At 47.0% G+C, this 24,848-nt stretch overlaps 18 non-coding genes and 1 pseudogene across 18 annotated transcripts; all 19 read right to left on the reverse strand.

Moving 5' to 3' along the window:
• Positions 1-567: 567 nt before the first annotated feature.
• LOC142283521 (U2 spliceosomal RNA) lies at positions 568-758 on the reverse strand. The gene has a single exon (XR_012745154.1). It is a non-coding gene; the product is annotated as a U2 spliceosomal RNA (small nuclear RNA).
• Positions 759-1,875: 1,117 nt separating this feature from the next.
• Positions 1,876-2,061, reverse strand: LOC142283567 (U2 spliceosomal RNA). The gene has a single exon (XR_012745197.1). It is a non-coding gene; the product is annotated as a U2 spliceosomal RNA (small nuclear RNA).
• A 1,322-nt stretch (positions 2,062-3,383) lies between these two features.
• LOC142283522 (U2 spliceosomal RNA) lies at positions 3,384-3,574 on the reverse strand. Its single transcript, XR_012745155.1, has one exon. It is a non-coding gene; the product is annotated as a U2 spliceosomal RNA (small nuclear RNA).
• Positions 3,575-4,691: 1,117 nt separating this feature from the next.
• Positions 4,692-4,882, reverse strand: LOC142283523 (U2 spliceosomal RNA). Its single transcript, XR_012745156.1, has one exon. It is a non-coding gene; the product is annotated as a U2 spliceosomal RNA (small nuclear RNA).
• Positions 4,883-5,999: 1,117 nt separating this feature from the next.
• Positions 6,000-6,190, reverse strand: LOC142283524 (U2 spliceosomal RNA). The gene has a single exon (XR_012745157.1). It is a non-coding gene; the product is annotated as a U2 spliceosomal RNA (small nuclear RNA).
• Positions 6,191-7,307: 1,117 nt separating this feature from the next.
• On the reverse strand, positions 7,308-7,498 carry LOC142283525 (U2 spliceosomal RNA). The gene has a single exon (XR_012745158.1). It is a non-coding gene; the product is annotated as a U2 spliceosomal RNA (small nuclear RNA).
• Positions 7,499-8,615: 1,117 nt separating this feature from the next.
• On the reverse strand, positions 8,616-8,806 carry LOC142283527 (U2 spliceosomal RNA). Its single transcript, XR_012745160.1, has one exon. It is a non-coding gene; the product is annotated as a U2 spliceosomal RNA (small nuclear RNA).
• A 1,117-nt stretch (positions 8,807-9,923) lies between these two features.
• On the reverse strand, positions 9,924-10,114 carry LOC142283528 (U2 spliceosomal RNA). The gene has a single exon (XR_012745161.1). It is a non-coding gene; the product is annotated as a U2 spliceosomal RNA (small nuclear RNA).
• Positions 10,115-11,231: 1,117 nt separating this feature from the next.
• LOC142283529 (U2 spliceosomal RNA) lies at positions 11,232-11,422 on the reverse strand. Its single transcript, XR_012745162.1, has one exon. It is a non-coding gene; the product is annotated as a U2 spliceosomal RNA (small nuclear RNA).
• Positions 11,423-12,539: 1,117 nt separating this feature from the next.
• Positions 12,540-12,730, reverse strand: LOC142283530 (U2 spliceosomal RNA). Its single transcript, XR_012745163.1, has one exon. It is a non-coding gene; the product is annotated as a U2 spliceosomal RNA (small nuclear RNA).
• A 1,117-nt stretch (positions 12,731-13,847) lies between these two features.
• LOC142283531 (U2 spliceosomal RNA) lies at positions 13,848-14,038 on the reverse strand. Its single transcript, XR_012745164.1, has one exon. It is a non-coding gene; the product is annotated as a U2 spliceosomal RNA (small nuclear RNA).
• Positions 14,039-15,155: 1,117 nt separating this feature from the next.
• LOC142283533 (U2 spliceosomal RNA) lies at positions 15,156-15,346 on the reverse strand. The gene has a single exon (XR_012745165.1). It is a non-coding gene; the product is annotated as a U2 spliceosomal RNA (small nuclear RNA).
• A 1,117-nt stretch (positions 15,347-16,463) lies between these two features.
• On the reverse strand, positions 16,464-16,654 carry LOC142283556 (U2 spliceosomal RNA). Its single transcript, XR_012745187.1, has one exon. It is a non-coding gene; the product is annotated as a U2 spliceosomal RNA (small nuclear RNA).
• Positions 16,655-17,771: 1,117 nt separating this feature from the next.
• On the reverse strand, positions 17,772-17,966 carry LOC142283570 (U2 spliceosomal RNA). Its single transcript, XR_012745200.1, has one exon. It is a non-coding gene; the product is annotated as a U2 spliceosomal RNA (small nuclear RNA).
• A 697-nt stretch (positions 17,967-18,663) lies between these two features.
• LOC142283584 (U2 spliceosomal RNA) lies at positions 18,664-18,805 on the reverse strand (annotated as a pseudogene).
• A 1,117-nt stretch (positions 18,806-19,922) lies between these two features.
• LOC142283534 (U2 spliceosomal RNA) lies at positions 19,923-20,113 on the reverse strand. The gene has a single exon (XR_012745166.1). It is a non-coding gene; the product is annotated as a U2 spliceosomal RNA (small nuclear RNA).
• A 1,117-nt stretch (positions 20,114-21,230) lies between these two features.
• LOC142283535 (U2 spliceosomal RNA) lies at positions 21,231-21,421 on the reverse strand. The gene has a single exon (XR_012745167.1). It is a non-coding gene; the product is annotated as a U2 spliceosomal RNA (small nuclear RNA).
• A 1,116-nt stretch (positions 21,422-22,537) lies between these two features.
• LOC142283536 (U2 spliceosomal RNA) lies at positions 22,538-22,728 on the reverse strand. The gene has a single exon (XR_012745168.1). It is a non-coding gene; the product is annotated as a U2 spliceosomal RNA (small nuclear RNA).
• Positions 22,729-23,845: 1,117 nt separating this feature from the next.
• LOC142283537 (U2 spliceosomal RNA) lies at positions 23,846-24,036 on the reverse strand. The gene has a single exon (XR_012745169.1). It is a non-coding gene; the product is annotated as a U2 spliceosomal RNA (small nuclear RNA).
• Positions 24,037-24,848: the final 812 nt, after the last annotated feature.

A 24,848-nucleotide genomic window follows, 5' to 3' on the forward strand; every position in this document is an offset into this window, starting at 1 on the left:
ATGTCATCGGGGGGCATTGTGACAAGCCGCCAGTGTTCCGTCTCTTCATGTTGTGCACTGTTCAAACCGAAAATACATCAACAGGCAGGCTACAGAAAAGCTTACTAACAAAGGTTAGAGAGGGGCTTTCTCAGAGGGCTTTTTACAGTTTGTCTATTCCCAATTAGCCGGTTTAGTATACTTAATGAAAGTACTAATTCTTTCATAGGCCGCCCATTCTTAGTATTTGACGTTCAGGTAACAACAGGTAACTTTATTTGGAGTGGAAGCAGAGAGATAACACCAGATGCCAATTGTAGATCCTCTCACACCTGTGGTCACTGCAGCATCTGACTCCACTTTGTCCAAAAGGGATCTATTCCATTCAATTACACATGATCTAGATTAGACTGACAACAAGATACTGCACGGGACATAGCAGAGTTGGTGAAGTTGAGTGGTGATGAGTTTGCTATTTGGATGAATAAAGCAAGTGAAAAGTGTGTTAGATAAAAATTCATTTCAATTCGCTAATCGGGCTAATATGAATCAGGTGAATCGAGTTCTGCTTTTGGAAACTGGGTTAAGAAGGGGTGCACCGTTCCTGGAGGTACTGCAATACCAGGTCAATGCGTGGAGTGGACAGAGCAAGCTCTTTTTCCATCTCCCTGTTCTAAAAATCCATTTAATATATGGTCCCCAGATAGGGGACGTATCAGATATTAAACTGATAAGAACAGATACTACACTTGATCTTAGCCAAAAGGCCGAGAAGCGATAACCAGAATTGGTTTGGGCCTCGAGTGGCACCCTGGCCTATGCCGGACACATCTTAGGGAGAGAGAGCGAGAGGGAGACAAACCCACGCCTACACAAGACATTTTGTCACCCAAGCCAACCCTTGAAAAGGCTGCTTTGCAGAGCAAAAACAAGAAGAATGGTGCGTTTTGCAGCCGCCGCCCACTGCAATGAATCTGAATAACTCCTCCTTTAGGGCGCAAGCAACTCCCCTCCCCCTTGCAGTCTTTCCAATTCACGATACAAAAAGACGGACAGGACAGGTTGCCTGACTTTCCGTCACTGCCACCCTTTGCCATCCTTACCCGTAGAAAGCCCTTTCATCATCCCCAAACCCTAATCTTTTCCCTTTCCTTCCCAGCCCCCAAACCCTGCCCTCTGTACCTTTCTCACCACCCGCTTCCCTTCTCCTGTCATCCCCCTACCACCCGGGAAAAAAAGAGATTGCCCCCTCCTTCCACTAGCCCACCCTCCCACCCAAAGAACAACTTCTTCTGCGCAGCTTGTTTTCTAGGCAGCAGCGCTATTGTGATGTCATCGGGGGGCATTGTGACAAGCCGCCAGTGTTCCGTCTCTTCATGTTGTGCACTGTTCAAACCGAAAATACATCAACAGGCAGGCTACAGAAAAGCTTACTAACAAAGGTTAGAGAGGGGCTTTCTCAGAGGGCTTTTTACAGTTTGTCTATTCCCAATTAGCCGGTTTAGTATACTTAATGAAAGTACTAATTCTTTCATAGGCCGCCCATTCTTAGTATTTGACGTTCAGGTAACAACAGGTAACTTTATTTGGAGTGGAAGCAGAGAGATAACACCAGATGCCAATTGTAGATCCTCTCACACCTGTGGTCACTGCAGCATCTGACTCCACTTTGTCCAAAAGGGATCTATTCCATTCAATTACACATGATCTAGATTAGACTGACAACAAGATACTGCACGGGACATAGCAGAGTTGGTGAAGTTGAGTGGTGATGAGTTTGCTATTTGGATGAATAAAGCAAGTAAAAAGTGTGTTAGATAAAAATTCATTTCAATTCGCTAATCGGGCTAATATGAATCAGGTGAATCGAGTTCTGCTTTTGGAAACTGGGTTAAGAAGGGGTGCACCGTTCCTGGAGGTACTGCAATACCAGGTCAATGCGTGGAGTGGACAGAGCAAGCTCTTTTTCCATCTCCCTGTTCTAAAAATCCATTTAATATATGGTCCCCAGATAGGGGACGTATCAGATATTAAACTGATAAGAACAGATTTAGATTTCATCCGCAAATTGCAGAAAACGGTCATCGGCCACCACACAAAAGCGCAGTGCCGCAGGTGATCGCCTCCCGAGCCCAGGAACCACCAGCCATAAGGGGACGTAAGCACCAAAAGGCGCAACAATCCCCGAGGCCGGCGGTTGTGCAAGCCCGGGCCCCTCCCAGCCAAGACCAAGGCAAACCCAATGAAGGGACTACACTTGATCTTAGCCAAAAGGCCGAGAAGCGATAACCAGAATTGGTTTGGGCCTCGAGTGGCACCCTGGCCTATGCCGGACACATCTTAGGGAGAGAGAGCGAGAGGGAGACAAACCCACGCCTACACAAGACATTTTGTCACCCAAGCCAACCCTTGAAAAGGCTGCTTTGCAGAGCAAAAACAAGAAGAATGGTGCGTTTTGCAGCCGCCGCCCACTGCAATGAATCTGAATAACTCCTCCTTTAGGGCGCAAGCAACTCCCCTCCCCCTTGCAGTCTTTCCAATTCACGATACAAAAAGACGGACAGGACAGGTTGCCTGACTTTCCGTCACTGCCACCCTTTGCCATCCTTACCCGTAGAAAGCCCTTTCATCATCCCCAAACCCTAATCTTTTCCCTTTCCTTCCCAGCCCCCAAACCCTGCCCTCTGTACCTTTCTCACCACCCGCTTCCCTTCTCCTGTCATCCCCCTACCACCCGGGAAAAAAAGAGATTGCCCCCTCCTTCCACTAGCCCACCCTCCCACCCAAAGAACAACTTCTTCTGCGCAGCTTGTTTTCTAGGCAGCAGCGCTATTGTGATGTCATCGGGGGGCATTGTGACAAGCCGCCAGTGTTCCGTCTCTTCATGTTGTGCACTGTTCAAACCGAAAATACATCAACAGGCAGGCTACAGAAAAGCTTACTAACAAAGGTTAGAGAGGGGCTTTCTCAGAGGGCTTTTTACAGTTTGTCTATTCCCAATTAGCCGGTTTAGTATACTTAATGAAAGTACTAATTCTTTCATAGGCCGCCCATTCTTAGTATTTGACGTTCAGGTAACAACAGGTAACTTTATTTGGAGTGGAAGCAGAGAGATAACACCAGATGCCAATTGTAGATCCTCTCACACCTGTGGTCACTGCAGCATCTGACTCCACTTTGTCCAAAAGGGATCTATTCCATTCAATTACACATGATCTAGATTAGACTGACAACAAGATACTGCACGGGACATAGCAGAGTTGGTGAAGTTGAGTGGTGATGAGTTTGCTATTTGGATGAATAAAGCAAGTAAAAAGTGTGTTAGATAAAAATTCATTTCAATTCGCTAATCGGGCTAATATGAATCAGGTGAATCGAGTTCTGCTTTTGGAAACTGGGTTAAGAAGGGGTGCACCGTTCCTGGAGGTACTGCAATACCAGGTCAATGCGTGGAGTGGACAGAGCAAGCTCTTTTTCCATCTCCCTGTTCTAAAAATCCATTTAATATATGGTCCCCAGATAGGGGACGTATCAGATATTAAACTGATAAGAACAGATACTACACTTGATCTTAGCCAAAAGGCCGAGAAGCGATAACCAGAATTGGTTTGGGCCTCGAGTGGCACCCTGGCCTATGCCGGACACATCTTAGGGAGAGAGAGCGAGAGGGAGACAAACCCACGCCTACACAAGACATTTTGTCACCCAAGCCAACCCTTGAAAAGGCTGCTTTGCAGAGCAAAAACAAGAAGAATGGTGCGTTTTGCAGCCGCCGCCCACTGCAATGAATCTGAATAACTCCTCCTTTAGGGCGCAAGCAACTCCCCTCCCCCTTGCAGTCTTTCCAATTCACGATACAAAAAGACGGACAGGACAGGTTGCCTGACTTTCCGTCACTGCCACCCTTTGCCATCCTTACCCGTAGAAAGCCCTTTCATCATCCCCAAACCCTAATCTTTTCCCTTTCCTTCCCAGCCCCCAAACCCTGCCCTCTGTACCTTTCTCACCACCCGCTTCCCTTCTCCTGTCATCCCCCTACCACCCGGGAAAAAAAGAGATTTCCCCCTCCTTCCACTAGCCCACCCTCCCACCCAAAGAACAACTTCTTCTGCGCAGCTTGTTTTCTAGGCAGCAGCGCTATTGTGATGTCATCGGGGGGCATTGTGACAAGCCGCCAGTGTTCCGTCTCTTCATGTTGTGCACTGTTCAAACCGAAAATACATCAACAGGCAGGCTACAGAAAAGCTTACTAACAAAGGTTAGAGAGGGGCTTTCTCAGAGGGCTTTTTACAGTTTGTCTATTCCCAATTAGCCGGTTTAGTATACTTAATGAAAGTACTAATTCTTTCATAGGCCGCCCATTCTTAGTATTTGACGTTCAGGTAACAACAGGTAACTTTATTTGGAGTGGAAGCAGAGAGATAACACCAGATGCCAATTGTAGATCCTCTCACACCTGTGGTCACTGCAGCATCTGACTCCACTTTGTCCAAAAGGGATCTATTCCATTCAATTACACATGATCTAGATTAGACTGACAACAAGATACTGCACGGGACATAGCAGAGTTGGTGAAGTTGAGTGGTGATGAGTTTGCTATTTGGATGAATAAAGCAAGTAAAAAGTGTGTTAGATAAAAATTCATTTCAATTCGCTAATCGGGCTAATATGAATCAGGTGAATCGAGTTCTGCTTTTGGAAACTGGGTTAAGAAGGGGTGCACCGTTCCTGGAGGTACTGCAATACCAGGTCAATGCGTGGAGTGGACAGAGCAAGCTCTTTTTCCATCTCCCTGTTCTAAAAATCCATTTAATATATGGTCCCCAGATAGGGGACGTATCAGATATTAAACTGATAAGAACAGATACTACACTTGATCTTAGCCAAAAGGCCGAGAAGCGATAACCAGAATTGGTTTGGGCCTCGAGTGGCACCCTGGCCTATGCCGGACACATCTTAGGGAGAGAGAGCGAGAGGGAGACAAACCCACGCCTACACAAGACATTTTGTCACCCAAGCCAACCCTTGAAAAGGCTGCTTTGCAGAGCAAAAACAAGAAGAATGGTGCGTTTTGCAGCCGCCGCCCACTGCAATGAATCTGAATAACTCCTCCTTTAGGGCGCAAGCAACTCCCCTCCCCCTTGCAGTCTTTCCAATTCACGATACAAAAAGACGGACAGGACAGGTTGCCTGACTTTCCGTCACTGCCACTCTTTGCCATCCTTACCCGTAGAAAGCCCTTTCATCATCCCCAAACCCTAATCTTTTCCCTTTCCTTCCCAGCCCCCAAACCCTGCCCTCTGTACCTTTCTCACCACCCGCTTCCCTTCTCCTGTCATCCCCCTACCACCCGGGAAAAAAAGAGATTGCCCCCTCCTTCCACTAGCCCACCCTCCCACCCAAAGAACAACTTCTTCTGCGCAGCTTGTTTTCTAGGCAGCAGCGCTATTGTGATGTCATCGGGGGGCATTGTGACAAGCCGCCAGTGTTCCGTCTCTTCATGTTGTGCACTGTTCAAACCGAAAATACATCAACAGGCAGGCTACAGAAAAGCTTACTAACAAAGGTTAGAGAGGGGCTTTCTCAGAGGGCTTTTTACAGTTTGTCTATTCCCAATTAGCCGGTTTAGTATACTTAATGAAAGTACTAATTCTTTCATAGGCCGCCCATTCTTAGTATTTGACGTTCAGGTAACAACAGGTAACTTTATTTGGAGTGGAAGCAGAGAGATAACACCAGATGCCAATTGTAGATCCTCTCACACCTGTGGTCACTGCAGCATCTGACTCCACTTTGTCCAAAAGGGATCTATTCCATTCAATTACACATGATCTAGATTAGACTGACAACAAGATACTGCACGGGACATAGCAGAGTTGGTGAAGTTGAGTGGTGATGAGTTTGCTATTTGGATGAATAAAGCAAGTAAAAAGTGTGTTAGATAAAAATTCATTTCAATTCGCTAATCGGGCTAATATGAATCAGGTGAATCGAGTTCTGCTTTTGGAAACTGGGTTAAGAAGGGGTGCACCGTTCCTGGAGGTACTGCAATACCAGGTCAATGCGTGGAGTGGACAGAGCAAGCTCTTTTTCCATCTCCCTGTTCTAAAAATCCATTTAATATATGGTCCCCAGATAGGGGACGTATCAGATATTAAACTGATAAGAACAGATACTACACTTGATCTTAGCCAAAAGGCCGAGAAGCGATAACCAGAATTGGTTTGGGCCTCGAGTGGCACCCTGGCCTATGCCGGACACATCTTAGGGAGAGAGAGCGAGAGGGAGACAAACCCACGCCTACACAAGACATTTTGTCACCCAAGCCAACCCTTGAAAAGGCTGCTTTGCAGAGCAAAAACAAGAAGAATGGTGCGTTTTGCAGCCGCCGCCCACTGCAATGAATCTGAATAACTCCTCCTTTAGGGCGCAAGCAACTCCCCTCCCCCTTGCAGTCTTTCCAATTCACGATACAAAAAGACGGACAGGACAGGTTGCCTGACTTTCCGTCACTGCCACCCTTTGCCATCCTTACCCGTAGAAAGCCCTTTCATCATCCCCAAACCCTAATCTTTTCCCTTTCCTTCCCAGCCCCCAAACCCTGCCCTCTGTACCTTTCTCACCACCCGCTTCCCTTCTCCTGTCATCCCCCTACCACCCGGGAAAAAAAGAGATTGCCCCCTCCTTCCACTAGCCCACCCTCCCACCCAAAGGACAACTTCTTCTGCGCAGCTTGTTTTCTAGGCAGCAGCGCTATTGTGATGTCATCGGGGGGCATTGTGACAAGCCGCCAGTGTTCCGTCTCTTCATGTTGTGCACTGTTCAAACCGAAAATACATCAACAGGCAGGCTACAGAAAAGCTTACTAACAAAGGTTAGAGAGGGGCTTTCTCAGAGGGCTTTTTACAGTTTGTCTATTCCCAATTAGCCGGTTTAGTATACTTAATGAAAGTACTAATTCTTTCATAGGCCGCCCATTCTTAGTATTTGACGTTCAGGTAACAACAGGTAACTTTATTTGGAGTGGAAGCAGAGAGATAACACCAGATGCCAATTGTAGATCCTCTCACACCTGTGGTCACTGCAGCATCTGACTCCACTTTGTCCAAAAGGGATCTATTCCATTCAATTACACATGATCTAGATTAGACTGACAACAAGATACTGCACGGGACATAGCAGAGTTGGTGAAGTTGAGTGGTGATGAGTTTGCTATTTGGATGAATAAAGCAAGTAAAAAGTGTGTTAGATAAAAATTCATTTCAATTCGCTAATCGGGCTAATATGAATCAGGTGAATCGAGTTCTGCTTTTGGAAACTGGGTTAAGAAGGGGTGCACCGTTCCTGGAGGTACTGCAATACCAGGTCAATGCGTGGAGTGGACAGAGCAAGCTCTTTTTCCATCTCCCTGTTCTAAAAATCCATTTAATATATGGTCCCCAGATAGGGGACGTATCAGATATTAAACTGATAAGAACAGATACTACACTTGATCTTAGCCAAAAGGCCGAGAAGCGATAACCAGAATTGGTTTGGGCCTCGAGTGGCACCCTGGCCTATGCCGGACACATCTTAGGGAGAGAGAGCGAGAGGGAGACAAACCCACGCCTACACAAGACATTTTGTCACCCAAGCCAACCCTTGAAAAGGCTGCTTTGCAGAGCAAAAACAAGAAGAATGGTGCGTTTTGCAGCCGCCGCCCACTGCAATGAATCTGAATAACTCCTCCTTTAGGGCGCAAGCAACTCCCCTCCCCCTTGCAGTCTTTCCAATTCACGATACAAAAAGACGGACAGGACAGGTTGCCTGACTTTCCGTCACTGCCACCCTTTGCCATCCTTACCCGTAGAAAGCCCTTTCATCATCCCCAAACCCTAATCTTTTCCCTTTCCTTCCCAGCCCCCAAACCCTGCCCTCTGTACCTTTCTCACCACCCGCTTCCCTTCTCCTGTCATCCCCCTACCACCCGGGAAAAAAAGAGATTGCCCCCTCCTTCCACTAGCCCACCCTCCCACCCAAAGAACAACTTCTTCTGCGCAGCTTGTTTTCTAGGCAGCAGCGCTATTGTGATGTCATCGGGGGGCATTGTGACAAGCCGCCAGTGTTCCGTCTCTTCATGTTGTGCACTGTTCAAACTGAAAATACATCAACAGGCAGGCTACAGAAAAGCTTACTAACAAAGGTTAGAGAGGGGCTTTCTCAGAGGGCTTTTTACAGTTTGTCTATTCCCAATTAGCCGGTTTAGTATACTTAATGAAAGTACTAATTCTTTCATAGGCCGCCCATTCTTAGTATTTGACGTTCAGGTAACAACAGGTAACTTTATTTGGAGTGGAAGCAGAGAGATAACACCAGATGCCAATTGTAGATCCTCTCACACCTGTGGTCACTGCAGCATCTGACTCCACTTTGTCCAAAAGGGATCTATTCCATTCAATTACACATGATCTAGATTAGACTGACAACAAGATACTGCACGGGACATAGCAGAGTTGGTGAAGTTGAGTGGTGATGAGTTTGCTATTTGGATGAATAAAGCAAGTAAAAAGTGTGTTAGATAAAAATTCATTTCAATTCGCTAATCGGGCTAATATGAATCAGGTGAATCGAGTTCTGCTTTTGGAAACTGGGTTAAGAAGGGGTGCACCGTTCCTGGAGGTACTGCAATACCAGGTCAATGCGTGGAGTGGACAGAGCAAGCTCTTTTTCCATCTCCCTGTTCTAAAAATCCATTTAATATATGGTCCCCAGATAGGGGACGTATCAGATATTAAACTGATAAGAACAGATACTACACTTGATCTTAGCCAAAAGGCCGAGAAGCGATAACCAGAATTGGTTTGGGCCTCGAGTGGCACCCTGGCCTATGCCGGACACATCTTAGGGAGAGAGAGCGAGAGGGAGACAAACCCACGCCTACACAAGACATTTTGTCACCCAAGCCAACCCTTGAAAAGGCTGCTTTGCAGAGCAAAAACAAGAAGAATGGTGCGTTTTGCAGCCGCCGCCCACTGCAATGAATCTGAATAACTCCTCCTTTAGGGCGCAAGCAACTCCCCTCCCCCTTGCAGTCTTTCCAATTCACGATACAAAAAGACGGACAGGACAGGTTGCCTGACTTTCCGTCACTGCCACCCTTTGCCATCCTTACCCGTAGAAAGCCCTTTCATCATCCCCAAACCCTAATCTTTTCCCTTTCCTTCCCAGCCCCCAAACCCTGCCCTCTGTACCTTTCTCACCACCCGCTTCCCTTCTCCTGTCATCCCCCTACCACCCGGGAAAAAAAGAGATTGCCCCCTCCTTCCACTAGCCCACCCTCCCACCCAAAGAACAACTTCTTCTGCGCAGCTTGTTTTCTAGGCAGCAGCGCTATTGTGATGTCATCGGGGGGCATTGTGACAAGCCGCCAGTGTTCCGTCTCTTCATGTTGTGCACTGTTCAAACCGAAAATACATCAACAGGCAGGCTACAGAAAAGCTTACTAACAAAGGTTAGAGAGGGGCTTTCTCAGAGGGCTTTTTACAGTTTGTCTATTCCCAATTAGCCGGTTTAGTATACTTAATGAAAGTACTAATTCTTTCATAGGCCGCCCATTCTTAGTATTTGACGTTCAGGTAACAACAGGTAACTTTATTTGGAGTGGAAGCAGAGAGATAACACCAGATGCCAATTGTAGATCCTCTCACACCTGTGGTCACTGCAGCATCTGACTCCACTTTGTCCAAAAGGGATCTATTCCATTCAATTACACATGATCTAGATTAGACTGACAACAAGATACTGCACGGGACATAGCAGAGTTGGTGAAGTTGAGTGGTGATGAGTTTGCTATTTGGATGAATAAAGCAAGTAAAAAGTGTGTTAGATAAAAATTCATTTCAATTCGCTAATCGGGCTAATATGAATCAGGTGAATCGAGTTCTGCTTTTGGAAACTGGGTTAAGAAGGGGTGCACCGTTCCTGGAGGTACTGCAATACCAGGTCAATGCGTGGAGTGGACAGAGCAAGCTCTTTTTCCATCTCCCTGTTCTAAAAATCCATTTAATATATGGTCCCCAGATAGGGGACGTATCAGATATTAAACTGATAAGAACAGATACTACACTTGATCTTAGCCAAAAGGCCGAGAAGCGATAACCAGAATTGGTTTGGGCCTCGAGTGGCACCCTGGCCTATGCCGGACACATCTTAGGGAGAGAGAGCGAGAGGGAGACAAACCCACGCCTACACAAGACATTTTGTCACCCAAGCCAACCCTTGAAAAGGCTGCTTTGCAGAGCAAAAACAAGAAGAATGGTGCGTTTTGCAGCCGCCGCCCACTGCAATGAATCTGAATAACTCCTCCTTTAGGGCGCAAGCAACTCCCCTCCCCCTTGCAGTCTTTCCAATTCACGATACAAAAAGACGGGCAGGACAGGTTGCCTGACTTTCCGTCACTGCCACCCTTTGCCATCCTTACCCGTAGAAAGCCCTTTCATCATCCCCAAACCCTAATCTTTTCCCTTTCCTTCCCAGCCCCCAAACCCTGCCCTCTGTACCTTTCTCACCACCCGCTTCCCTTCTCCTGTCATCCCCCTACCACCCGGGAAAAAAAGAGATTGCCCCCTCCTTCCACTAGCCCACCCTCCCACCCAAAGAACAACTTCTTCTGCGCAGCTTGTTTTCTAGGCAGCAGCGCTATTGTGATGTCATCGGGGGGCATTGTGACAAGCCGCCAGTGTTCCGTCTCTTCATGTTGTGCACTGTTCAAACCGAAAATACATCAACAGGCAGGCTACAGAAAAGCTTACTAACAAAGGTTAGAGAGGGGCTTTCTCAGAGGGCTTTTTACAGTTTGTCTATTCCCAATTAGCCGGTTTAGTATACTTAATGAAAGTACTAATTCTTTCATAGGCCGCCCATTCTTAGTATTTGACGTTCAGGTAACAACAGGTAACTTTATTTGGAGTGGAAGCAGAGAGATAACACCAGATGCCAATTGTAGATCCTCTCACACCTGTGGTCACTGCAGCATCTGACTCCACTTTGTCCAAAAGGGATCTATTCCATTCAATTACACATGATCTAGATTAGACTGACAACAAGATACTGCACGGGACATAGCAGAGTTGGTGAAGTTGAGTGGTGATGAGTTTGCTATTTGGATGAATAAAGCAAGTAAAAAGTGTGTTAGATAAAAATTCATTTCAATTCGCTAATCGGGCTAATATGAATCAGGTGAATCGAGTTCTGCTTTTGGAAACTGGGTTAAGAAGGGGTGCACCGTTCCTGGAGGTACTGCAATACCAGGTCAATGCGTGGAGTGGACAGAGCAAGCTCTTTTTCCATCTCCCTGTTCTAAAAATCCATTTAATATATGGTCCCCAGATAGGGGACGTATCAGATATTAAACTGATAAGAACAGATACTACACTTGATCTTAGCCAAAAGGCCGAGAAGCGATAACCAGAATTGGTTTGGGCCTCGAGTGGCACCCTGGCCTATGCCGGACACATCTTAGGGAGAGAGAGCGAGAGGGAGACAAACCCACGCCTACACAAGACATTTTGTCACCCAAGCCAACCCTTGAAAAGGCTGCTTTGCAGAGCAAAAACAAGAAGAATGGTGCGTTTTGCAGCCGCCGCCCACTGCAATGAATCTGAATAACTCCTCCTTTAGGGCGCAAGCAACTCCCCTCCCCCTTGCAGTCTTTCCAATTCACGATACAAAAAGACGGACAGGACAGGTTGCCTGACTTTCCGTCACTGCCACCCTTTGCCATCCTTACCCGTAGAAAGCCCTTTCATCATCCCCAAACCCTAATCTTTTCCCTTTCCTTCCCAGCCCCCAAACCCTGCCCTCTGTACCTTTCTCACCACCCGCTTCCCTTCTCCTGTCATCCCCCTACCACCCGGGAAAAAAAGAGATTGCCCCCTCCTTCCACTAGCCCACCCTCCCACCCAAAGAACAACTTCTTCTGCGCAGCTTGTTTTCTAGGCAGCAGCGCTATTGTGATGTCATCGGGGGGCATTGTGACAAGCCGCCAGTGTTCCGTCTCTTCATGTTGTGCACTGTTCAAACCGAAAATACATCAACAGGCAGGCTACAGAAAAGCTTACTAACAAAGGTTAGAGAGGGGCTTTCTCAGAGGGCTTTTTACAGTTTGTCTATTCCCAATTAGCCGGTTTAGTATACTTAATGAAAGTACTAATTCTTTCATAGGCCGCCCATTCTTAGTATTTGACGTTCAGGTAACAACAGGTAACTTTATTTGGAGTGGAAGCAGAGAGATAACACCAGATGCCAATTGTAGATCCTCTCACACCTGTGGTCACTGCAGCATCTGACTCCACTTTGTCCAAAAGGGATCTATTCCATTCAATTACACATGATCTAGATTAGACTGACAACAAGATACTGCACGGGACATAGCAGAGTTGGTGAAGTTGAGTGGTGATGAGTTTGCTATTTGGATGAATAAAGCAAGTAAAAAGTGTGTTAGATAAAAATTCATTTCAATTCGCTAATCGGGCTAATATGAATCAGGTGAATCGAGTTCTGCTTTTGGAAACTGGGTTAAGAAGGGGTGCACCGTTCCTGGAGGTACTGCAATACCAGGTCAATGCGTGGAGTGGACAGAGCAAGCTCTTTTTCCATCTCCCTGTTCTAAAAATCCATTTAATATATGGTCCCCAGATAGGGGACGTATCAGATATTAAACTGATAAGAACAGATACTACACTTGATCTTAGCCAAAAGGCCGAGAAGCGATAACCAGAATTGGTTTGGGCCTCGAGTGGCACCCTGGCCTATGCCGGACACATCTTAGGGAGAGAGAGCGAGAGGGAGACAAACCCACGCCTACACAAGACATTTTGTCACCCAAGCCAACCCTTGAAAAGGCTGCTTTGCAGAGCAAAAACAAGAAGAATGGTGCGTTTTGCAGCCGCCGCCCACTGCAATGAATCTGAATAACTCCTCCTTTAGGGCGCAAGCAACTCCCCTCCCCCTTGCAGTCTTTCCAATTCACGATACAAAAAGACGGACAGGACAGGTTGCCTGACTTTCCGTCACTGCCACCCTTTGCCATCCTTACCCGTAGAAAGCCCTTTCATCATCCCCAAACCCTAATCTTTTCCCTTTCCTTCCCAGCCCCCAAACCCTGCCCTCTGTACCTTTCTCACCACCCGCTTCCCTTCTCCTGTCATCCCCCTACCACCCGGGAAAAAAAGAGATTGCCCCCTCCTTCCACTAGCCCACCCTCCCACCCAAAGAACAACTTCTTCTGCGCAGCTTGTTTTCTAGGCAGCAGCGCTATTGTGATGTCATCGGGGGGCATTGTGACAAGCCGCCAGTGTTCCGTCTCTTCATGTTGTGCACTGTTCAAACCGAAAATACATCAACAGGCAGGCTACAGAAAAGCTTACTAACAAAGGTTAGAGAGGGGCTTTCTCAGAGGGCTTTTTACAGTTTGTCTATTCCCAATTAGCCGGTTTAGTATACTTAATGAAAGTACTAATTCTTTCATAGGCCGCCCATTCTTAGTATTTGACGTTCAGGTAACAACAGGTAACTTTATTTGGAGTGGAAGCAGAGAGATAACACCAGATGCCAATTGTAGATCCTCTCACACCTGTGGTCACTGCAGCATCTGACTCCACTTTGTCCAAAAGGGATCTATTCCATTCAATTACACATGATCTAGATTAGACTGACAACAAGATACTGCACAGGACATAGCAGAGTTGGTGAAGTTGAGTGGTGATGAGTTTGCTATTTGGATGAATAAAGCAAGTAAAAAGTGTGTTAGATAAAAATTCATTTCAATTCGCTAATCGGGCTAATATGAATCAGGTGAATCGAGTTCTGCTTTTGGAAACTGGGTTAAGAAGGGGTGCACCGTTCCTGGAGGTACTGCAATACCAGGTCAATGCGTGGAGTGGACAGAGCAAGCTCTTTTTCCATCTCCCTGTTCTAAAAATCCATTTAATATATGGTCCCCAGATAGGGGACGTATCAGATATTAAACTGATAAGAACAGATACTACACTTGATCTTAGCCAAAAGGCCGAGAAGCGATAACCAGAATTGGTTTGGGCCTCGAGTGGCACCCTGGCCTATGCCGGACACATCTTAGGGAGAGAGAGCGAGAGGGAGACAAACCCACGCCTACACAAGACATTTTGTCACCCAAGCCAACCCTTGAAAAGGCTGCTTTGCAGAGCAAAAACAAGAAGAATGGTGCGTTTTGCAGCCGCCGCCCACTGCAATGAATCTGAATAACTCCTCCTTTAGGGCGCAAGCAACTCCCCTCCCCCTTGCAGTCTTTCAAATTCACGATACAAAAAGACGGACAGGACAGGTTGCCTGACTTTCCGTCACTGCCACCCTTTGCCATCCTTACCCGTAGAAAGCCCTTTCATCATCCCCAAACCCTAATCTTTTCCCTTTCCTTCCCAGCCCCCAAACCCTGCCCTCTGTACCTTTCTCACCACCCGCTTCCCTTCTCCTGTCATCCCCCTACCACCCGGGAAAAAAAGAGATTGCCCCCTCCTTCCACTAGCCCACCCTCCCACCCAAAGAACAACTTCTTCTGCGCAGCTTGTTTTCTAGGCAGCAGCGCTATTGTGATGTCATCGGGGGGCATTGTGACAAGCCGCCAGTGTTCCGTCTCTTCATGTTGTGCACTGTTCAAACCGAAAATACATCAACAGGCAGGCTACAGAAAAGCTTACTAACAAAGGTTAGAGAGGGGCTTTCTCAGAGGGCTTTTTACAGTTTGTCTATTCCCAATTAGCCGGTTTAGTATACTTAATGAAAGTACTAATTCTTTCATAGGCCGCCCATTCTTAGTATTTGACGTTCAGGTAACAACAGGTAACTTTATTTGGAGTGGAAGCAGAGAGATAACACCAGATGCCAATTGTAGATCCTCTCACACCTGTGGTCACTGCAGCATCTGACTCCACTTTGTCCAAAAGGGATCTATTCCATTCAATTACACATGATCTAGATTAGACTGACAACAAGATACTGCACGGGACATAGCAGAGTTGGTGAAGTTGAGTGGTGATGAGTTTGCTATTTGGATGAATAAAGCAAGTAAAAAGTGTGTTAGATAAAAATTCATTTCAATTCGCTAATCGGGCTAATATGAATCAGGTGAATCGAGTTCTGCTTTTGGAAACTGGGTTAAGAAGGGGTGCACCGTTCCTGGAGGTACTGCAATACCAGGTCAATGCGTGGAGTGGACAGAGCAAGCTCTTTTTCCATCTCCCTGTTCTAAAAATCCATTTAATATATGGTCCCCAGATAGGGGACGTATCAGATATTAAACTGATAAGAACAGATACTACACTTGATCTTAGCCAAAAGGCCGAGAAGCGATAACCAGAATTGGTTTGGGCCTCGAGTGGCACCCTGGCCTATGCCGGACACATCTTAGGGAGAGAGAGCGAGAGGGAGACAAACCCACGCCTACACAAGACATTTTGTCACCCAAGCCAACCCTTGAAAAGGCTGCTTTGCAGAGCAAAAACAAGAAGAATGGTGCGTTTTGCAGCCGCCGCCCACTGCAATGAATCTGAATAACTCCTCCTTTAGGGCGCAAGCAACTCCCCTCCCCCTTGCAGTCTTTCCAATTCACGATACAAAAAGACGGACAGGACAGGTTGCCTGACTTTCCGTCACTGCCACCCTTTGCCATCCTTACCCGTAGAAAGCCCTTTCATCATCCCCAAACCCTAATCTTTTCCCTTTCCTTCCCAGCCCCCAAACCCTGCCCTCTGTACCTTTCTCACCACCCGCTTCCCTTCTCCTGTCATCCCCCTACCACCCGGGAAAAAAAGAGATTGCCCCCTCCTTCCACTAGCCCACCCTCCCACCCAAAGAACAACTTCTTCTGCGCAGCTTGTTTTCTAGGCAGCAGCGCTATTGTGATGTCATCGGGGGGCATTGTGACAAGCCGCCAGTGTTCCGTCTCTTCATGTTGTGCACTGTTCAAACCGAAAATACATCAACAGGCAGGCTACAGAAAAGCTTACTAACAAAGGTTAGAGAGGGGCTTTCTCAGAGGGCTTTTTACAGTTTGTCTATTCCCAATTAGCCGGTTTAGTATACTTAATGAAAGTACTAATTCTTTCATAGGCCGCCCATTCTTAGTATTTGACGTTCAGGTAACAACAGGTAACTTTATTTGGAGTGGAAGCAGAGAGATAACACCAGATGCCAATTGTAGATCCTCTCACACCTGTGGTCACTGCAGCATCTGACTCCACTTTGTCCAAAAGGGATCTATTCCATTCAATTACACATGATCTAGATTAGACTGACAACAAGATACTGCACGGGACATAGCAGAGTTGGTGAAGTTGAGTGGTGATGAGTTTGCTATTTGGATGAATAAAGCAAGTAAAAAGTGTGTTAGATAAAAATTCATTTCAATTCGCTAATCGGGCTAATATGAATCAGGTGAATCGAGTTCTGCTTTTGGAAACTGGGTTAAGAAGGGGTGCACCGTTCCTGGAGGTACTGCAATACCAGGTCAATGCGTGGAGTGGACAGAGCAAGCTCTTTTTCCATCTCCCTATTCTAAAAATCCATTTAATATATGGTCCCCAGATAGGGGACGTATCAGATATTAAACTGATAAGAACAGATACTACACTTGATCTTAGCCAAAAGGCCGAGAAGCGATAACCAGAATTGGTTTGGGCCTCGAGTGGCACCCTGGCCTATGCCGGACACATCTTAGGGAGAGAGAGCGAGAGGGAGACAAACCCACGCCTACACAAGACATTTTGTCACCCAAGCCAACCCTTGAAAAGGCTGCTTTGCAGAGCAAAAACAAGAAGAATGGTGCGTTTTGCAGCCGCCGCCCACTGCAATGAATCTGAATAACTCCTCCTTTAGGGCGCAAGCAACTCCCCTCCCCCTTGCAGTCTTTCCAATTCACGATACAAAAAGACGGACAGGACAGGTTGCCTGACTTTCCGTCACTGCCACCCTTTGCCATCCTTACCTGTAGAAAGCCCTTTCATCATCCCCAAACCCTAATCTTTTCCCTTTCCTTCCCAGCCCCCAAACCCTGCCCTCTGTACCTTTCTCACCACCCGCTTCCCTTCTCCTGTCATCCCCCTACCACCCGGGAAAAAAAGAGATTGCCCCCTCCTTCCACTAGCCCACCCTCCCACCCAAAGAACAACTTCTTCTGCGCAGCTTGTTTTCTAGGCAGCAGCGCTATTGTGATGTCATCGGGGGGCATTGTGACAAGCCGCCAGTGTTCCGTCTCTTCATGTTGTGCACTGTTCAAACCGAAAATACATCAACAGGCAGGCTACAGAAAAGCTTACTAACAAAGGTTAGAGAGGGGCTTTCTCAGAGGGCTTTTTACAGTTTGTCTATTCCCAATTAGCCGGTTTAGTATACTTAATGAAAGTACTAATTCTTTCATAGGCCGCCCATTCTTAGTATTTGACGTTCAGGTAACAACAGGTAACTTTATTTGGAGTGGAAGCAGAGAGATAACACCAGATGCCAATTGTAGATCCTCTCACACCTGTGGTCACTGCAGCATCTGACTCCACTTTGTCCAAAAGGGATCTATTCCATTCAATTACACATGATCTAGATTAGACTGACAACAAGATACTGCACGGGACATAGCAGAGTTGGTGAAGTTGAGTGGTGATGAGTTTGCTATTTGGATGAATAAAGCAAGTAAAAAGTGTGTTAGATAAAAATTCATTTCAATTCGCTAATCGGGCTAATATGAATCAGGTGAATCGAGTTCTGCTTTTGGAAACTGGGTTAAGAAGGGGTGCACCGTTCCTGGAGGTACTGCAATACCAGGTCAATGCGTGGAGTGGACAGAGCAAGCTCTTTTTCCATCTCCCTGTTCTAAAAATCCATTTAATATATGGTCCCCAGATAGGGGACGTATCAGATATTAAACTGATAAGAACAGATTTTGATTTAATGAAGCTTTCCAAAGCACCGCAAAAATGCATGACCGAAGTCACACCAAAAACAGTGCAAAGGCTAGGATTCGTGTGGACCCCTCCGTGAGAAGAGGATCCCCAAAAATCAACCCCGTCCCTCCGAGCCAGAAGGCCACAGCGAGGGTCAGGGATCTTCGGTGCTCCCCCAAGCCGAAGCCTGGTTGAGCCTTGTTGTTGCTCCCAGCGTCCACCGAGGCATCTTACCCAAGTGGAGTAGGGAGCTACTAGTCGTTGGTTTCGCAGCCGAGACTGCCCGGACCGTCAACCGGTGTTGGTTTCTCAGCCCAAGGCTGACCGGACCTCCAACCGGGTGTTGGTTTCTCAGCCCAAGGCTGACCGGACCTCCAACCGGGTGTTGGTTTCTCAGCCCAAGGCTAACCGGACCTCCAACCGGGTGTTGGTTTCTCAGCCAAAGCTGACCCGGACCTCCAACCGGGTGTTGGTTTCTCAGCCCAAAGCTGACCGGACCTCCGACCGGGATTATAAAAATTTCCCTTCTTAGCCAGAAGGCCGGGATAGGGCAATATGCTTGGAAAGTATGAATAGGCAAGGCGCGGCGTGCGACAGAGTCTGAGGCTTACCAGGGTCCCAACCTAGCAAGTTCAGACTCCCTCCAGGGTGTCCATTCCTGGGGCACATTGCACCATAACCCCCACACTTACTCAATCTAATAGCCTCGATCCTGGTAGGGCCATGGTTTCCTCTAGATGGATATACTATCCTCCCAAAGTACTAACAAGCGCAACCTTCCAGTGTGCATTGCATCATTGTACTAAGGTGGCCGGAGCCTTAAACCACCTTTTCAAACGATACTACACTTGATCTTAGCCAAAAGGCCGAGAAGCGATAACCAGAATTGGTTTGGGCCTCGAGTGGCACCCTGGCCTATGCCGGACACATCTTAGGGAGAGAGAGCGAGAGGGAGACAAACCCACGCCTACACAAGACATTTTGTCACCCAAGCCAACCCTTGAAAAGGCTGCTTTGCAGAGCAAAAACAAGAAGAATGGTGCGTTTTGCAGCCGCCGCCCACTGCAATGAATCTGAATAACTCCTCCTTTAGGGCGCAAGCAACTCCCCTCCCCCTTGCAGTCTTTCCAATTCACGATACAAAAAGACGGACAGGACAGGTTGCCTGACTTTCCGTCACTGCCACCCTTTGCCATCCTTACCCGTAGAAAGCCCTTTCATCATCCCCAAACCCTAATCTTTTCCCTTTCCTTCCCAGCCCCCAAACCCTGCCCTCTGTACCTTTCTCACCACCCGCTTCCCTTCTCCTGTCATCCCCCTACCACCCGGGAAAAAAAGAGATTGCCCCCTCCTTCCACTAGCCCACCCTCCCACCCAAAGAACAACTTCTTCTGCGCAGCTTGTTTTCTAGGCAGCAGCGCTATTGTGATGTCATCGGGGGGCATTGTGACAAGCCGCCAGTGTTCCGTCTCTTCATGTTGTGCACTGTTCAAACCGAAAATACATCAACAGGCAGGCTACAGAAAAGCTTACTAACAAAGGTTAGAGAGGGGCTTTCTCAGAGGGCTTTTTACAGTTTGTCTATTCCCAATTAGCCGGTTTAGTATACTTAATGAAAGTACTAATTCTTTCATAGGCCGCCCATTCTTAGTATTTGACGTTCAGGTAACAACAGGTAACTTTATTTGGAGTGGAAGCAGAGAGATAACACCAGATGCCAATTGTAGATCCTCTCACACCTGTGGTCACTGCAGCATCTGACTCCACTTTGTCCAAAAGGGATCTATTCCATTCAATTACACATGATCTAGATTAGACTGACAACAAGATACTGCACGGGACATAGCAGAGTTGGTGAAGTTGAGTGGTGATGAGTTTGCTATTTGGATGAATAAAGCAAGTAAAAAGTGTGTTAGATAAAAATTCATTTCAATTCGCTAATCGGGCTAATATGAATCAGGTGAATCGAGTTCTGCTTTTGGAAACTGGGTTAAGAAGGGGTGCACCGTTCCTGGAGGTACTGCAATACCAGGTCAATGCGTGGAGTGGACAGAGCAAGCTCTTTTTCCATCTCCCTGTTCTAAAAATCCATTTAATATATGGTCCCCAGATAGGGGACGTATCAGATATTAAACTGATAAGAACAGATACTACACTTGATCTTAGCCAAAAGGCCGAGAAGCGATAACCAGAATTGGTTTGGGCCTCGAGTGGCACCCTGGCCTATGCCGGACACATCTTAGGGAGAGAGAGCGAGAGGGAGACAAACCCACGCCTACACAAGACATTTTGTCACCCAAGCCAACCCTTGAAAAGGCTGCTTTGCAGAGCAAAAACAAGAAGAATGGTGCGTTTTGCAGCCGCCGCCCACTGCAATGAATCTGAATAACTCCTCCTTTAGGGCGCAAGCAACTCCCCTCCCCCTTGCAGTCTTTCCAATTCACGATACAAAAAGACGGACAGGACAGGTTGCCTGACTTTCCGTCACTGCCACCCTTTGCCATCCTTACCCGTAGAAAGCCCTTTCATCATCCCCAAACCCTAATCTTTTCCCTTTCCTTCCCAGCCCCCAAACCCTGCCCTCTGTACCTTTCTCACCACCCGCTTCCCTTCTCCTGTCATCCCCCTACCACCCGGGAAAAAAAGAGATTGCCCCCTCCTTCCACTAGCCCACCCTCCCACCCAAAGAACAACTTCTTCTGCGCAGCTTGTTTTCTAGGCAGCAGCGCTATTGTGATGTCATCGGGGGGCATTGTGACAAGCCGCCAGTGTTCCGTCTCTTCATGTTGTGCACTGTTCAAACCGAAAATACATCAACAGGCAGGCTACAGAAAAGCTTACTAACAAAGGTTAGAGAGGGGCTTTCTCAGAGGGCTTTTTACAGTTTGTCTATTCCCAATTAGCCGGTTTAGTATACTTAATGAAAGTACTAATTCTTTCATAGGCCGCCCATTCTTAGTATTTGACGTTCAGGTAACAACAGGTAACTTTATTTGGAGTGGAAGCAGAGAGATAACACCAGATGCCAATTGTAGATCCTCTCACACCTGTGGTCACTGCAGCATCTGACTCCACTTTGTCCAAAAGGGATCTATTCCATTCAATTACACATGATCTAGATTAGACTGACAACAAGATACTGCACGGGACATAGCAGAGTTGGTGAAGTTGAGTGGTGATGAGTTTGCTATTTGGATGAATAAAGCAAGTAAAAAGTGTGTTAGATAAAAATTCATTTCAATTCGCTAATCGGGCTAATATGAATCAGGTGAATCGAGTTCTGCTTTTGGAAACTGGGTTAAGAAGGGGTGCACCGTTCCTGGAGGTACTGCAATACCAGGTCAATGCGTGGAGTGGACAGAGCAAGCTCTTTTTCCATCTCCCTGTTCTAAAAATCCATTTAATATATGGTCCCCAGATAGGGGACGTATCAGATATTAAACTGATAAGAACAGATACTACACTTGATCTTAGCCAAAAGGCCGAGAAGCGATAACCAGAATTGGTTTGGGCCTCGAGTGGCACCCTGGCCTATGCCGGACACATCTTAGGGAGAGAGAGCGAGAGGGAGACAAACCCACGCCTACACAAGACATTTTGTCACCCAAGCCAACCCTTGAAAAGGCTGCTTTGCAGAGCAAAAACAAGAAGAATGGTGCGTTTTGCAGCCGCCGCCCACTGCAATGAATCTGAATAACTCCTCCTTTAGGGCGCAAGCAACTCCCCTCCCCCTTGCAGTCTTTCCAATTCACGATACAAAAAGACGGACAGGACAGGTTGCCTGACTTTCCGTCACTGCCACCCTTTGCCATCCTTACCCGTAGAAAGCCCTTTCATCATCCCCAAACCCTAATCTTTTCCCTTTCCTTCCCAGCCCCCAAACCCTGCCCTCTGTACCTTTCTCACCACCCGCTTCCCTTCTCCTGTCATCCCCCTACCACCCGGGAAAAAAGAGATTGCCCCCTCCTTCCACTAGCCCACCCTCCCACCCAAAGAACAACTTCTTCTGCGCAGCTTGTTTTCTAGGCAGCAGCGCTATTGTGATGTCATCGGGGGGCATTGTGACAAGCCGCCAGTGTTCCGTCTCTTCATGTTGTGCACTGTTCAAACCAAAAATACATCAACAGGCAGGCTACAGAAAAGCTTACTAACAAAGGTTAGAGAGGGGCTTTCTCAGAGGGCTTTTTACAGTTTGTCTATTCCCAATTAGCCGGTTTAGTATACTTAATGAAAGTACTAATTCTTTCATAGGCCGCCCATTCTTAGTATTTGACGTTCAGGTAACAACAGGTAACTTTATTTGGAGTGGAAGCAGAGAGATAACACCAGATGCCAATTGTAGATCCTCTCACACCTGTGGTCACTGCAGCATCTGACTCCACTTTGTCCAAAAGGGATCTATTCCATTCAATTACACATGATCTAGATTAGACTGACAACAAGATACTGCACGGGACATAGCAGAGTTGGTGAAGTTGAGTGGTGATGAGTTTGCTATTTGGATGAATAAAGCAAGTAAAAAGTGTGTTAGATAAAAATTCATTTCAATTCGCTAATCGGGCTAATATGAATCAGGTGAATCGAGTTCTGCTTTTGGAAACTGGGTTAAGAAGGGGTGCACCGTTCCTGGAGGTACTGCAATACCAGGTCAATGCGTGGAGTGGACAGAGCAAGCTCTTTTTCCATCTCCCTGTTCTAAAAATCCATTTAATATATGGTCCCCAGATAGGGGACGTATCAGATATTAAACTGATAAGAACAGATACTACACTTGATCTTAGCCAAAAGGCCGAGAAGCGATAACCAGAATTGGTTTGGGCCTCGAGTGGCACCCTGGCCTATGCCGGACACATCTTAGGGAGAGAGAGCGAGAGGGAGACAAACCCACGCCTACACAAGACATTTTGTCACCCAAGCCAACCCTTGAAAAGGCTGCTTTGCAGAGCAAAAACAAGAAGAATGGTGCGTTTTGCAGCCGCCGCCCACTGCAATGAATCTGAATAACTCCTCCTTTAGGGCGCAAGCAACTCCCCTCCCCCTTGCAGTCTTTCCAATTCACGATACAAAAAGACGGACAGGACAGGTTGCCTGACTTTCCGTCACTGCCACCCTTTGCCATCCTTACCCGTAGAAAGCCCTTTCATCATCCCCAAACCCTAATCTTTTCCCTTTCCTTCCCAGCCCCCAAACCCTGCCCTCTGTACCTTTCTCACCACCCGCTTCCCTTCTCCTGTCATCCCCCTACCACCCGGGAAAAAAAGAGATTGCCCCCTCCTTCCACTAGCCCACCCTCCCACCCAAAGAACAACTTCTTCTGCGCAGCTTGTTTTCTAGGCAGCAGCGCTATTGTGATGTCATCGGGGGGCATTGTGACAAGCCGCCAGTGTTCCGTCTCTTCATGTTGTGCACTGTTCAAACCGAAAATACATCAACAGGCAGGCTACAGAAAAGCTTACTAACAAAGGTTAGAGAGGGGCTTTCTCAGAGGGCTTTTTACAGTTTGTCTATTCCCAATTAGCCGGTTTAGTATACTTAATGAAAGTACTAATTCTTTCATAGGCCGCCCATTCTTAGTATTTGACGTTCAGGTAACAACAGGTAACTTTATTTGGAGTGGAAGCAGAGAGATAACACCAGATGCCAATTGTAGATCCTCTCACACCTGTGGTCACTGCAGCATCTGACTCCACTTTGTCCAAAAGGGATCTATTCCATTCAATTACACATGATCTAGATTAGACTGACAACAAGATACTGCACGGGACATAGCAGAGTTGGTGAAGTTGAGTGGTGATGAGTTTGCTATTTGGATGAATAAAGCAAGTAAAAAGTGTGTTAGATAAAAATTCATTTCAATTCGCTAATCGGGCTAATATGAATCAGGTGAATCGAGTTCTGCTTTTGGAAACTGGGTTAAGAAGGGGTGCACCGTTCCTGGAGGTACTGCAATACCAGGTCAATGCGTGGAGTGGACAGAGCAAGCTCTTTTTCCATCTCCCTGTTCTAAAAATCCATTTAATATATGGTCCCCAGATAGGGGACGTATCAGATATTAAACTGATAAGAACAGATACTACACTTGATCTTAGCCAAAAGGCCGAGAAGCGATAACCAGAATTGGTTTGGGCCTCGAGTGGCACCCTGGCCTATGCCGGACACATCTTAGGGAGAGAGAGCGAGAGGGAGACAAACCCACGCCTACACAAGACATTTTGTCACCCAAGCCAACCCTTGAAAAGGCTGCTTTGCAGAGCAAAAACAAGAAGAATGGTGCGTTTTGCAGCCGCCACCCACTGCAATGAATCTGAATAACTCCTCCTTTAGGGCGCAAGCAACTCCCCTCCCCCTTGCAGTCTTTCCAATTCATGATACAAAAAGACGGACAGGACAGGTTGCCTGACTTTCCGTCACTGCCACCCTTTGCCATCCTTACCCGTAGAAAGCCCTTTCATCATCCCCAAACCCTAATCTTTTCCCTTTCCTTCCCAGCCCCCAAACCCTGCCCTCTGTACCTTTCTCACCACCCGCTTCCCTTCTCCTGTCATCCCCCTACCACCCGGGAAAAAAAGAGATTGCCCCCTCCTTCCACTAGCCCACCCTCCCACCCAAAGAACAACTTCTTCTGCGCAGCTTGTTTTCTAGGCAGCAGCGCTATTGTGATGTCATCGGGGGGCATTGTGACAAGCCGCCAGTGTTCCGTCTCTTCATGTTGTGCACTGTTCAAACCGAAAATACATCAACAGGCAGGCTACAGAAAAGCTTACTAACAAAGGTTAGAGAGGGGCTTTCTCAGAGGGCTTTTTACAGTTTGTCTATTCCCAATTAGCCGGTTTAGTATACTTAATGAAAGTACTAATTCTTTCATAGGCCGCCCATTCTTAGTATTTGACGTTCAGGTAACAACAGGTAACTTTATTTGGA

The sequence above is a fragment of the Anomaloglossus baeobatrachus genome, unplaced genomic scaffold (genome assembly GCF_048569485.1).
Source record: "Anomaloglossus baeobatrachus isolate aAnoBae1 unplaced genomic scaffold, aAnoBae1.hap1 Scaffold_542, whole genome shotgun sequence".
In the NCBI taxonomy this organism is placed as follows: domain Eukaryota; kingdom Metazoa; phylum Chordata; class Amphibia; order Anura; family Aromobatidae; genus Anomaloglossus; species Anomaloglossus baeobatrachus.